Here is an 8,675-nt window from a genome sequence, read left to right on the forward strand (position 1 = left end):
ATCCACCTTGCATAATTGGAGGGTCACCAACCTAACCTGTATAACATTATCCATCAATATACCAAAATCATCAGGTATATTGTTCAAAAGATTATAGATTCCCATTTACCCTAATGCTGTCCACATAAACTTCATATTGAAATCACAAGTACGAACACTTTGATAAAAATATTGATCGTAGTAAAAGGTGGGAATCCAAATAATATTAGTATTGTTGGTGTGGTAACAAGAAAGAACAAATAGGTAGAAGAGACAACTTTGCTACACATGTACCTATTTGTACATACAACATACACAAATAAGCATGTGATTGAGAAAAGAAAGTACTTAATCCTTATAAATTCACTCACATGAATGTTTGATGCAGGTGCGGGGCAATGAGTCTAAATCATCTCCTTAGAAAATCCTACTACAAAAATTGGAACTACATCTCTTTAGTGTATCCAAGCTCATCAAGATGGCTTTCCATTTCTTTATTCATTGGTGGTGGATCGCATCTCAAGATCTCTAATTGAACACACATTCAAACTTTTCTACACATGTTCCTACTTGTACATACAACATACGCAAATAAGCATGTAATTGAGAAAACAAAGCACTCAAGGCTTATAAATTCACTCACATGAATGTTTAATGCAGGTGCAGGGCAATGAGTCTGAATCATCTCCCTAGTAAATCCTACTCCACTTGTCCATCCTTTAGGTGGTTTCCAAAATTTCATACAACAAACTAAGAGGAAAGGAAATACATTACAAGGAAATAACAAAATTTGTTCAAAAAAGGCAACAAATTATTAAAAACAAAATTCCAAAGAAGTATCTATACCTGATTAAAAACATGGTGGCGGTGGAAAGTGAAGATCTGTTGAGGTGAGTATAAATGCTAGGCAATGGGGTCAGCAAACCTCTCCGACTTTGAGGGAGAATCTTGAAATATGCATGTTTAGCATAAAGAACAATTGAGCCAACCCTTGAGTCTAACTCTTACATCTATCTATTGCAACTCTAGAGCGTATTTGAATTTTGAAGTAGTATAAGCTACAATTTTTGAAAAAGAACAAAATTTGTTCACACTTTGAAATGCTATACATATCAAATATAGAATGGGGACTTTTAAAAGTTTTTTTTTTTTTTGAATTTTATTACGAGTGCTTATTGATGTAGTTGTTACAATTTGGATTTCTTCTAGGTTATTACATCATCATTCTCGGTCTTAATTATCTTCTTCTTCATCTTTTTCTCATAGTGCAAAAGGAAATCTTTCATAACATATCCTCAATATTTCCTAGAACTTTTCCTTGGGAATTTCCGAACAAGCTTTGACTATAAACCACTTTTAGCGAGAAAATGTGCTTTGGCTCTTTGATAGTCACCTTGAAACTCATTGCAAACTACACTTGTTCAAAAAAGGCAACAACAACGATGGGTGTGGCAGGTGGGTGGGGTGAATCAGTATTCCTTAGCAATTAACACTTTTAAATATTTTCATAGCATTAGTTAATTTTCAATTATCATTAATGTTTATGCAGTAACAACAGTGAATAAAAGAACAAAAGAGGCACAAAAATTTTACGTGGAAAACGCCCTACGGGTCAAAAACTACCGAACACTTTTCTAATAATTCTTTAATCTTCAACTCCAATTGAAAAGAAAGATCCAACTTCCTAGAATCTAGAAAATCATTCTTCTCCAGCTCCCACTAGATGGACACTCCAACGCCTGAGATTATTTAGTAGTCAACTGAACGGATGCCCCAACACCCAATGAGCTACAACTCATGCTAGCACCACCCTACCACCCCGAAGTTTTCATAGGCTTGAACTTGTTGGTGACTTCATGCACCAACCTAGCACCACCCTACCACCCTATAGAAGAATAGAGGAATAATGGACTCCCGTACCAAGGAAAATGACCCACTTTACAATGATATAGAATGATGTAGAAGAAGAAGACACACTAGACCATAACCCTAACTATGACAGAACCACCTAATAATGATCCTAGACCTCCCGACACTACCTCTTCAACTCTTGGTAGATAGATAATTGTACAACTTTTACAATGATGCTTTTACAATGATGCTTTTACAATGACTATGTACAATGATTGTATGCAGTGCTTCCCACTTGAAGACTTCATATGGTGAACTTCTCGTTGTTGTTCTGCACCTTGATTGTTGCTCTTGTCATGCTACCCTTTCTCACTCTTCAGAACATTAGATTATGCATTGAGTCTTCTCTTAATGAATATATAATACCTACAAAAAGTCTTCAAGGAAATACCCATGACATGATAATAGAAAAACTTACCTCATCCTCTAGAGCATATGTTAGTGCTAAACAAAAACAACAAATTAGAATACAAAGAACCTAATGCAATTAAGAAATGAACATGCACATACAGAAGATAATTACCTATAGCTTACCTCTGTTGCATCATTTTGCTGCACCTTGCTCTTTGCTGCCCTAGAAAGTCTGGTCATTTGCACCCCTTCACAACACTTGATCTAGTTTTTCTTGCCTTCTAGGAGCACGATATTTAATTTGATGTATCTCTGTGATTTCAGATCCCCAATATGTGATCTTCGATCATGTAGTATCCCTCTGATTCTTCTTTCCAATGCCACAGGTCTGATTCAATTTGGACTCTTCAAGACAAAGTTATGCCCAATCTCTCACAATGACCTAATTATGGACTAGTTTAGTAGAGCGAACTTGTACGGCATGCCACGTGTCACTGTTTCCTCCTTCGGCTTTGAAATTGATATACAGAAAACTAAAGTTCGCGCACTATTTGCCACTTTTTACAGAATTCCAATCCTCTTCTGAGAGAGAGAGTTATGACGATTTTCACAATGTCACTTCTTTGAGATGAAATTCGGGAGCCTGCAAAAGCCCTAGCTTTCACAGATCATATCTCCGAAAATATAGTGAGCCAAGATCTGAAATTCATTCACGATGTTCATCAGGATTGTAAATCAAATGGGTTTTCATTTCGGAATCTAAGACTTCGCATAAATGAAGTTGTAGCGAAAATGTCACAATCACTACATTTGGAGGATATATGAGATTTCTTTTTATAAAGTTGAGAGGGGCTTCTGTAGAGAATGTTGGAGGGATTTTAGGAGCTTAAAAAATTATTAATTAATGATTATTCAATGACCAAAACCAATTATGAGTGCCATGCCACAACCCCATAGGGTTTTAGCCCACTAACTAGGGTTACTAACTTCAAACATGAATATCTCTCAAACCTTGAAGAATCACCTGGCGTGCCATATATCAATGGAAACATCTCAATGAGTAGAATCTATCTAGAAGATCCTTGACTCAAAATAGAGTAATTTGTCAAGTCAAAATTCCCTTGCAAGATCAGGGTAGCCCCTAGTGTTGACATCAATGACAACCTTAGATCATCTTTAGATCAACACTTTGTCTCTATTTCTATCAACCAACACATTTGGTTTCCCTTGTGGCAGACCGAGGTTGATATACTTTCTACAAATGATCTATCAGTGATGTATCTTGAATTTTCAAGGTAATACAAAAAAATAGATATGAGATTTATAAGTTAATAGATATGGGATTTCAAGTTGCTAGTTATGAATATATGCATGTCTATTTTGGATTAGGGCTTCCAGTATTTTAACTTAATTATCAACAATCATTATGTGTATGTTAAAGATTTAACCTCCCCAAAATATTCTCAAATATTCGTAATAGTATTCACAGATCAAAGTTTGAGATTTATCTCAAAAGTAGTGATGTTCTTTTTATCCTTTTAATTAAATTAATTAATTTTAAAAAATAATGTCAACGACTGGAAATTTCAGCCTAAAAGTGGCATGTTAAAGAAAAATAATAAAATAATAGTTAAACTAATAATATAAAAGTTGAATTTTGGAGGAAAAAGAAGAAAACTAATTTATTTAATAGTACTTTTGGCTTATCTCCTTATATGTTTACTCAAATTTTAAGTGTAGACACTCGTTGATGCAGAATTAAATTATGCATCCAACGAATACTCATTACACATGCTTTTGAGAAGACTCACATTGATAAAATTGAAAATAAATTAAAAAGTGTGCCAGACATGTTTTTTAATGTATCTCCAATTTTATCAATGCGAGTCTTCTCAGAAGTATGTATAATGGGTAGTTGTTGGATGTGGAATTTACTTCGCATTTACCGAGTGTCTACACTTGCAATTTGAGTAAACTTATAAAGAGATAAGTCAAAAATATAATAAAAAATCAGTTGTTATTCTTTTCCCTCCAAAATATTTACGTGCACCTCATGTTAAATTTAAAATATTTTAGTTGATTTATATATTATGACATGGAAATTACATGAAAATTCCATGGGCACTTTTACGCTGAAATCTCATCTAATAATTATGGTTTTATAGACATGTGGTATTGATAAGTCATGATATTGGTCCATGGTACTATAACAAGGTCTCCTTATATGCTAAGGATTTTCATGGTAAAATTGAAATTACATATTTTTTTTTAATTAATAATAAAAATAACTTAAAATAAAGTTATAATTTAGTTAATATTATGAAATAAGTATTTTGATGTTTATCATTGATTGTGATGATTATTCTTCATTAATATCAATTAATATTTACCAACCATTTAACTTATATGTCTAAATTAATTTAACAAATATTAAATTTAATTTAATTTAATTTCAAAAGTTCAAGTATGATCAATCATGGTCATCATTATTCCTAGTAAATATTAAACTTTATGAATTATTTGTTTTGACATATTCTAATTTATTCCTAGTAAATATTAAACTTTATGAAATATTTGTTTTGACGTAGTCTCATTTATAAATGATATGACAATTTTCATGACTATTCAAACTCTCACAAAATATTTAAAAAATTGAATTTAAATTGTCTAATCTTTATGATTATTCATTCTAGGGCCCCAAGGGTTTTTCAAGGTGCTAAGGCCATTTATGCATTCAAAAATATATTTTAAATAACAAAAAATTGCATCCTTTATTTGAAATTGTATCAATATAATAAAATTGTTAAAAACAATAAAATTAAAATGAGACTTCATGAATTATTTTTTCTTTGTTAAAAATAATAAAAAATATAAAATATAAAATTTGAAGAATACTAAAGGAAAGGAATTGCCCGGACAACTAAAAGTGGCTGGAATTCAGGGAAAAAAATTTCAATAAATCTTGTACATGTAGTGTTTGAATCGTGTACATGATGGAAATGGATTAAGTACCATCAAAAACCTCCACCTAAAATTATGAAGTTTAACAATTTTTACTTAAATTTACAAAACTCCCTACTCGATTTTTTCAAAATATAATTGGTATTTCCATATCTTCCCGGACAAAAAAAGCATATTCGTTACACAGGGCGATTAGATATGCTGAAAATTCTTGTAAGGCTATAAACACTGTACACTACCTTTTTTAACTATGTAAAAATAATTGACCTAAATTTCAAAACAATCAAACTTAATGAAATTCCATCCGTTATTCCCATTGCTTCTTATCTACCAAACCCTCGTGGAAATGGGATTCACAATTGGTAGGAAGCCCTGCGGGGACAAATGGCATATTCAATTATTAATATATGGTAATGCACCTGGTGTGGGATTCACAATTGGTAGGAAGCCCTGCGGTGACAAATGGCATATTCAATTATTAATGTATGGTAAAGTACATAGCAAAGTCTCGCTTGCCCCCGCAGAAAATGGAGCACATGGTGGTTCTAAAGGCGCCAGCCACAGGCATACTACCAGACCCTTCTTTTCCAATCATCGCCGGTTCATTTCCCGTCACAACCAGTTCATCCGCCACGTTGATGGGCACATTTAGCACACCGCTGAAACCCGTTCGTCCATCTTATACAGTTGGTATTTACGGAAACGTTCCAAATTTCGAAATGTATGTGGTTTTTTTAAACCAGACTCCACAACATGAACACGTGCGAAATACCCTTTTATTTAGCTTGCTAATGGTGATGAGCACGTGCGAAATATACACCTTTTCCTCATCACCGCCCGCCAATTATTTATCATCTTATAAACCGGAGAGTAATCCAGATGTATTCGGCGCTTTGATTGATCTAGCAGTATCAGAGCTTTGAGAAAAAGTAAATTGCAACGGAAATTCTGGTGATTTATAGGAACAATTCCGTTTGCCCGCTATGTCACCAAGTGCATCTGTAGCTTTCGAGTTTGTACCCGTTCAGAAAGACTCTGAATCAAGTGCACCAGCCGTAAATTGCACTACTAGTTTGGAATTCGGCCCTGGAAAACAGCTAGCCAAGCCGAGATGTATGTTTTCTTTTCCAAACGCCTTGAATTTGTCTCGCAATTTTATTTTTAGATCGACTGGTGAAATATGCAGTTTTTCCTTAAATTTGTCTTCTGTTCTTGTTTTGGAAGAATGTTTTGGCTCATGTTGTATGCATTTTTGATGAATGCAACAGTGCAAGATATGTCACGGATAAAACCACATATGATGCAAAAGGTGCTTTCGTCAATCGCACTTTCAGAGGACAAGCAAGGCGATTTGGCTCATGTCAATCATCCGGCCAAGGGATTTAGTGGACGCTCTGAGGCATCCAGTCACGCGGAAATGATGGAATTATTTGCCGTATGCACCGGTTTCGGTTCAAGCAACAGAGTTACAGAGAGAAATACTACCAGGCCTTTTGCAATCAGCCAAACTGATCCGGTTTCGAGGTATTTTCATGTCCAGACATTTGTAATTTGATATATTTGCTAATTCTTGATAGCTGAGCGACCTTAAATGTATGATAAGGCTAACTTTGTGTTTTGCGCACTATTTGCAACAGATCAGTTCCAGCAAAAACCCCCGAGTCCACAGGTCAATTTGTTATTTTTTATAACGGAATGGTGAATGTTTACAACGTGCCGGCTGACAAGGTATTATTTTCATCTGAGCAACAAATTTAATACATTCACAACAAATTTCGTATATATTTTTGACTAAACGTTTGCATCTTTGGTCCTCTTGGCGTTCTTTAATTTATTCGCAGGCTTATTTCGTCATTTTTGTTGCAGGCTGAAGCCATTATTAGGCTTGCCGGCTTTATAAGCTCGAGCAAGACAAGAACACCTCAGATTGATATCAGCAAAATCCAACAGATCTTGAAACCGCTGCATCATAAGCCTGCATCGAACGCTGACAACGAAGATCAGCCTGAAAGACTTCCCGTAGGTAAGACGCGGATCGTAAAATATTTTATATTGACAAATGTGGTTCATACTATTCCACAGAATGTGAAAAGCTATAAAGAAAGGTCTTCAAGATTGAAAATTGTCTTTAACATTGTTATTAACTTTTTTCGCGCGCAGGCCTGCAAATTGTCCCGAAATTATCTGTGCAACGTTTCCTCCAAAAGCGAAAGGAGAGGTAAATAAACTCTATATGATTTTTAAAAATTATGTATATTCAGAAAATTGAATAGCAAATCCAGCATTTAAATCAATTACGATAATTATATTTAGTGTAAATTTAGATGACTGAGTAGGCAAATGTGTATTAAAAGGATGAATTTTTTTTGGTACAGAATTAACAGAGTGTCTCCTTACACCGCGATGAAGCCAGCGACATTGCCTCGGAAAGCCAGGAAAGATTCAGACGACCAGGTCATCCTCTAGTTGGCTTGCTCATCACAATGATTTTCAGATGTCGGTGGATGGTGTTGACCATTAATGGCATCACACCGCATTTTCTAATCTTTTAACCAAATTGTTTCCATCGACATTAATTTGAGCGAACGAACGCGTTTTCTCTCGAGTACCACCGTGAGCAGAAGCAAGCACCGCCTCCACTCTCAAACTCTCAAATCGTTGGGGTTGTTAGCCTGAAGCTGCTGAGAAATTTCTTTATTTACCACCATTCTTTCTGCACAGCCAATATCATAAATATTTATTTTTATTAAACTTAGTTACACTTTTATTGTGGATGGTAAGATTACCATCGTAACATTAATGATTAGATAGGTATTCATTCATTTATTGTAAAAAAATTATTCATAATTTTATACAAAATAAAAATATAAAGGGTATCTCTTGATTGACAGGGATCTTATAGGTCACGTAAAGAGGAGAAAGTTGGTAATATTGAAAGATATGAACAAAATTTCAATTTAATTTTGATGATAATATTACATGTTAGAACAAGTACATTACAATTTTACTAATATTTAATTATTTTTAAAATATATAAATTTCATGAAAATCTCAATAACGAAATTTGTTATGTAATATAGATTGATTAGGTGATTTTTAATAGTGTAAAGTTGTCATCAACTACAATTGCACCCACATTTTTATTTGGTTTATAATTATACTTTATTAACATATAAGTCCACCTACTTTTTAAATTCGTTTATAATCATGCGCTATTAAGGAAATCTAAGTACTTATTTTTCAATAAAATAGAGTTATCGTAGACAAAGCGCAATGCAATACTTATGAGTTTCATATATCAATAAAATAAATATCAAATTCCATATTATAAGTTGCAACATAATAACATTGTTAAGCATAGAAATAGATTTCACGTACCTTACTCTTATAAATTCCATGGGAATCTAACGAAATTTGTTATGTAATATAGATTGATGTGGTGATTTCTTTAACAAGGTAAAGTTGTCATCAAC

The 8,675-nt window shown here is 33.7% G+C and overlaps 1 pseudogene; it reads left to right on the forward strand.

The window, feature by feature from the left end:
* Window positions 1–6,185: 6,185 nt before the first annotated feature.
* On the forward strand, window positions 6,186–7,689 carry LOC149203107 (protein TIFY 10b-like; annotated as a pseudogene).
* Window positions 7,690–8,675: the final 986 nt, after the last annotated feature.

Source organism: Pinus tabuliformis, chromosome 2_1 (genome assembly GCF_031772625.1).
Source record: "Pinus tabuliformis cultivar Carrire ecotype Pingquan chromosome 2_1, CPIR1, whole genome shotgun sequence".
NCBI classification, from domain to species: domain Eukaryota; kingdom Viridiplantae; phylum Streptophyta; class Pinopsida; order Pinales; family Pinaceae; genus Pinus; species Pinus tabuliformis.